This window comes from Molothrus ater, chromosome 2 (genome assembly GCF_012460135.2).
Source record: "Molothrus ater isolate BHLD 08-10-18 breed brown headed cowbird chromosome 2, BPBGC_Mater_1.1, whole genome shotgun sequence".
Lineage (NCBI taxonomy): Eukaryota > Metazoa > Chordata > Aves > Passeriformes > Icteridae > Molothrus > Molothrus ater.
The window spans coordinates 104,763,247-104,769,204 of NC_050479.2; positions in this window are offsets into that span (position 1 = coordinate 104,763,247).

Consider the following 5,958-nt stretch of genomic DNA (forward strand, 5'->3'; position numbering starts at 1 on the left):
AAAGTGACAGTAAAAAGAACGACCCTCCACAAAAGCGTGATCAAAAGCAACATACCATACTCAGAAAAAAAGAAAAACCTGCCTCAAACTCTGTCCTACTCCAGTAGTGAAATCCATACCACAGACAGGAATAAAAAGGCAGCATGTGACAGAAAGAGGAAGGCCAGGCTGTAGGCAAAGTGTATGAACAAACACCAGGGCGAGTGATGCCAAGGAACTTTCCACCTCTTTGGTTGTATCTCAGCCTGTCACACACAGGGTTAGGTACCTCCAGTGTCAGTAATGGTGAAGGAAGTACTCAAAACAACAAATACATCTGTATTTCCATTATCGCACTCTGAGAATACCTTCCAAGACACCTGCAGTGAGCAGCAGGGGAAAGGTGCTGAGGGAGTATCAAATGGAGTGATGAGGACACTTTCCCTCGCATTGGCAATGGCTTTGGGAGATCTTTCACCCTCAGGAAGCCCCATAATGGGATCTACTCAGCTATTATGTTTTTTACAACTGAAAATACTCAAGGAGTGGCAGAAGTACTGGAAGAGTGACTGCTATCAAGACAGAATTAAAAAACAGGAAGCAGCAGGGGACAGAGACAACCGCAGATGGTCTCATCAAGATAACGATCTTTAAATATATCTATTTCAAAATTTCCTAAGATTATGAAAGAAATTTAAAGAAAGTACTAGATGGACATCTGGTGAAGACTGAAAAGGATAGCAGAAAGACTTGCCAAGGATAGCTTTAAAAACAAATGACAGTGTGATGGGAAACCCTAGTTCCAAAAGTCACAAAGAGTCAACAGAACGCTCCACTCTAACAGCTATTAGAGATGATGAACAAAGAAGATATGTCAATAGAAAATAAAAAAATAAATTAAAAAAAACACCTCTCAGCTAAGTCATGACAGAGCCAGGACATCAACCCTGATTCTCCAGCTTGTTAATCAGAGTCCTCTGCCTTTGGATTATTTTGTTATTGTTTTTATTGCTAGTGAGTGAGCCTCTGTCAGCCATGTCAGGCATTAAGCATGTCCTCAGCCTCCTTGCATGTTCAGCAATTTTCCCCCCACGTACAATCCCTAAAGCCAGCAGCAAATGCAATAGCTCATATGGCTGGCCCAGACACGCGATGTTGACAGAATTAAATTCACATGTAGAATGCAACAACCCAATTGTCACTGTCAGTTGAAATCCCAGCTTGCTCAGGTAACACCAGGGGCAGGGAAATCATGTTAATTTCTAATAGGCAACAAAAGGGACTGTTGAGCATAAAGGCTGTAACTCTCCTTCCAGCCCTTTCATCTAGGAATAAAGGACTTTAGTGGGTTGGTTGAGATTCCTGCCTGCCCACCCAGTTCAGATGTGCAAAGATCATACTTAAAATAATAAACCTAAAATATTTCAAGTAGCAACACAACCTTGATTTTAAAAACATAAAATTGCTGTCTACAACTTTGATGCCTTTCAAGTATGCAAATCTAGTAAGATCACAGCTGTAGGTTATCTGCACAAGAATCACAATTTTCATTGTGCTGCTGCTAAATGAAAACCAACAGACACATTGATGAGGATTTTTTTTTCCCTAAATGAGCTGCAAATGAAGAACCATCACAGGTGATCTTAACTTCAGTCTGAAAAATATTGACATTTTAATGAGTAGCTCTAAGGTCTGCTTCATACTAGGCAATTGGACAATAGTTGCACCTATTTTTTTGGCAAATAAAAGGGATGTACAAGTATGTACTTCAATCCTAGCAACAGTGTGTATACAGATGATATAAATATAGTGTTTCTTATCACAACTGTTAAAACCTATCAAAAATTGCACTAATAATTCAACTGTACATTTCTAGAGCTTTTTGTTAGAACTTACTAAAAAAAAAAGGTTTAACTGATGCAGACTTCTCAATTATTTTCCTGAGTAAACAATAAGAAAATAACCATCTGGCACCTTAGAATGTTTCTCGGCTTTCTGTTGGAAAACACTCTTGGAAAGTCACTGCAGAGCACCAAACAATTGGCCACATTTAGGCATAGAGAGATGGGGAAAGAGGCTGCTAAACCATCAACCATGGGGGACACTCATAGTTCCCCAACACATTTATTACTCTGTTTCCATACAAAGCACTTCTATTTAGCCATATTTTTACCTAAATGGGCTGGAGACAGTATGGAAATCCACAACAATTATCTTGTTTTTGAAGTTCTGTGTCTTAAACACAGTGAGTTTTCCCATCTTAAACAGGAATACAAGATCATTAAATTTAAATAGGTTACCTAAAGAGGTCACCCAAACCACAACTCAAGTCCGAAGCAGAAGGTATTGCAATGCCTAAGCAACTTCATTTTGAATTACGGAGCACAAGGACGAAACCAGGGCAAGACCAAACAGTTCATTTCAAGCTGTGTCCTTTTAGTAATGCTGAATTTTTCTCATGTACCAACAAGAAAGAGGGAAGAATATGTGAAAATAAACTAATTGCAAGCTTTATTTTGTATTTTACAGATGAGATGAACGGTTTCTGCTCTTGACAGCTACAGGATTGGAAGTGACATGGAAGGGCATTTTATTTATGTGGAGAAGAAGTGCAGTGCTAGCAGCCACAACATAAGCTTTTTGACATGTTTCACAATCCACCAGCTGTGCCCCAGAATTGGCATCTTCTTTAGCAGGCAAAACAATTCAGTAGTGTGATGTATTCCCACCATTGCCTTTATTCCTAGTCTAAGGTATCGGCTTCCCTCCCACCTGAGCTATTGTACCAGGAAACAGAAATCCTAAATTAATTTTATCTTGATCTCCTACAGCTAAGTAAGGCACAGCACAAGTGTTTTGACTCCAGCAAATAGTTTCTTTGAAACACCACCCACTCAGCTGCCTGTGAGTGGCTGGGACTGCCATCAGAGCCCTTAAACAGTGGGAACAAATGCTCTGCTGCACAATTTAACTTCCTTGAAATCTGACTAATCCCAACTACTGTCTCACAGGTAAAATATTACCTAGTGACACAAAATAGGGAGATTCAGATCCCTGGATGGGATAATAGTTTCAATTACAAATCGTTGACCAGGACAAGTCACAAGTTGCAGAGAGGTGTTGTTTCACTTGTACAGCAGTAACTGGCCACAAGAACAAAAGCTCAAGTTGCTTTCCTACTCACACAGAACCTGACATAATTGGAAGCTGTTTACTAATGGCACTAAATGACTTTTAGAGCTCTTTACCATCTGATTCAGTATTCCTTCATAGCAAATTCTAACCCAAGTGACCACCACATCCCTGGAGATGTTTGTGCTCAGAGCACCAAAAAGCTGAGCTGTCACCATTTGCCCTGTTTGGAGGGTTCAGGAGAATCTACTTTCTTCTGCTTCCTTACACAGTACTGTTAGTAATAATATAACCAAGTCATCACCTGCAGAAATTATGAATGGTAGTCAGAGTACAAGGCTCTGCAATTTAAGCAGTGAAGGTATGCTGGCTACATAAGGAACTCTGAATGCAAAAATGTTTTGCCTTAAGACCCCTAAGACAGATGTTGCTACAAACCAGAGTAGGGAAAGGTTTCAAGAAGTTAGAAAGTTCATGCATGCTTCCAGAACTCCCATTTCACAGAAACTGATCAGACCCACTGCTTTTTTCTCCCCAGTTTGCAATTAGGAAAAATTCTCTGGGAAGGAGAGTACAATACCCTTCAGGTACAGCACTCAGCTTCTGCCCTGCCTGCAGCTCCCCAGAGCCACAGCATCCAGCCCTGGAAATGGGACAACTGTCAAGGCATCACGCAGCTCCCCGCGCTTCCCAGCAGACACACTGCCTCCAGAGGTTTTTCCCCTAAGAAAAAATTAGATTAACATCTGAAAGCACATCATTTTATCTTTGGTAATGTCTCTTCTAATATTGCCACTTTTTAAAACTGTTACATAATCAAGTTGTGTAATCAACAAGCTCAACTTCCTTACAAAGCTATTCCCCTCCCTCCTTCTATCCATCCATCAGCCCTGGCATCATGCAGGGTTCCTGAATGAATTGCACTGCTTTGTTTCCCAAATAATATGGTACAATTGCCCTTCATCTGTTTTTCCAGACAGCATTGACCAAAAGAAACTTTACTAAAAATGAGGATCCAAATAGGAGCTGTTGCCACTAAATACTACTGATTTTGCATATCCAAAGCAACCTGGCCAGTGCTTCGACTGCTGAAAGCTGAAGTCTTCAAAACACCAACTTACGAGGGTGACACTGACTTTGATTTCCAACGATCTAAAAATCAAGAGATACTTAAAGGCTTCCTATTTCCAGAAACTTGACTTTGAACAAACATCAGAAGCAGGGGCAACAGAATCCTCCAGGCCAGTTTTCTGCCAGAGTGGTTATTTTATAAAATTAAAGGTTCATTCACTTCTCCTGGTAGCTGTGCCTGTACCATTCCGTAAAAAGCCTAAAGCAAATTAGGAAGAGCAACAGAATCATCATAACTCAAGTACACACATTATTTTTATATTAAGATGCAAGTCTTCACGTCTTGAGAAATCACCTATGCTCATCCACAAGCTAAAAGTAGTTTTAGAATAAGCTGACATTTGGAAAGGTAGGCAACACTCATAGCTTTGTTTCATCCTATTCTTACTTCTGCTACTTAATCAGCTATTTTCTTTACAAACTATTCCGCTTTATGGATTTTACAGATAGGAAACCAGGCAAAGTTGCTGTCATTATCTGCTTTTTAAAAGAGCCTAGCAATTAATTGCCTATCAGTATTATCATAGAGCTTTGAAACAACATCAGGGAAACAAATTAGAGGCAGCTCAAAAGACGCAGCCAAGATGTTCAGAGAAACAAACCAACAGCCAGACATTTTCTGACACTTTATCCAAGGCATTGTCTAACACACATAGAAAGGACCACAGAGGTTCTGTAGAGCTACCAGGTGCTGAGTGCCCTCTGTTCTGTCAGGACACTCAGGAAAGTTCTAGCGGTTTTGCTGGAATTCCACAGACCAGCTGGAGGTAGTACTCAGCTTCTGGTTCACGGTCACCTCCACATAAAAGACCTGAGGAGCAGCTGAGGCATGCAAGAGCCATCTGTGACAAAACTGCCACCCTAAGTTCAACACTTCCATCCTTTCCCAAGTCTTGACAAGAATGTTAAAAAGAGTATAAGAAAGGTTTCTTAGAACTCTATAAATAGAGACAAATCTGAACTTCCATGTCTATTAGGTTTCTTTTGGTATTTAAGCATGATTCTTAATTTTAAATTAAAAAAAAAATCCTAGAGGTTTATCTACCAGTACTCCATTTAACTTCACATGCTTGTGCACACATATATTGGGTTTTTTATATATATAAAGAAGTCACTGGAACTTCTGGCCTGGCCCAGAACATGTTAATATATCAAGATAGGCATGCATTATAACATAAGAACATGCATATATTATGAGCAAATGTAAGTTAATTATGCCTCCAATTATATGAACTTAAGGCATGCCATTATTGCAGATAAGAGCCCATGCCAGACTTTGGATCTCCACCCTGGAGATGACACTGGAGAAGTCACATTAATCTCAGGTAAAATGACAAGGACAGTAATCAGTTGGCTTGCAAGGCCAAGCAGGGCAGAGCATCCCGAGTCAGCTCCATTGAAATTGAAAGAGATGCAAGTTAACACATGAACAATAAAACCCCCTAGCATTTTATCAACATACTTTGAGTGCTGTCAACCAGCTTGTTTGAAATTTAAAGGACAAAGATTAATCAGTTTCAGGAATTTTTGGTTCTACCTAAAATAAAGAGGGATGAAATCTAATCTGAAGTTCATTTCCAGGCTTATGTTTCAGAATAACCATACCTAGAATTAAAAACCCCACCTAAAAGTGAGTATTTTAAAATATCTAAAGTTTTATTTGCCTTGGAAGGGGGCAGGGGGGAAAAACAACAAATAAAATTATTCATGCCAGCA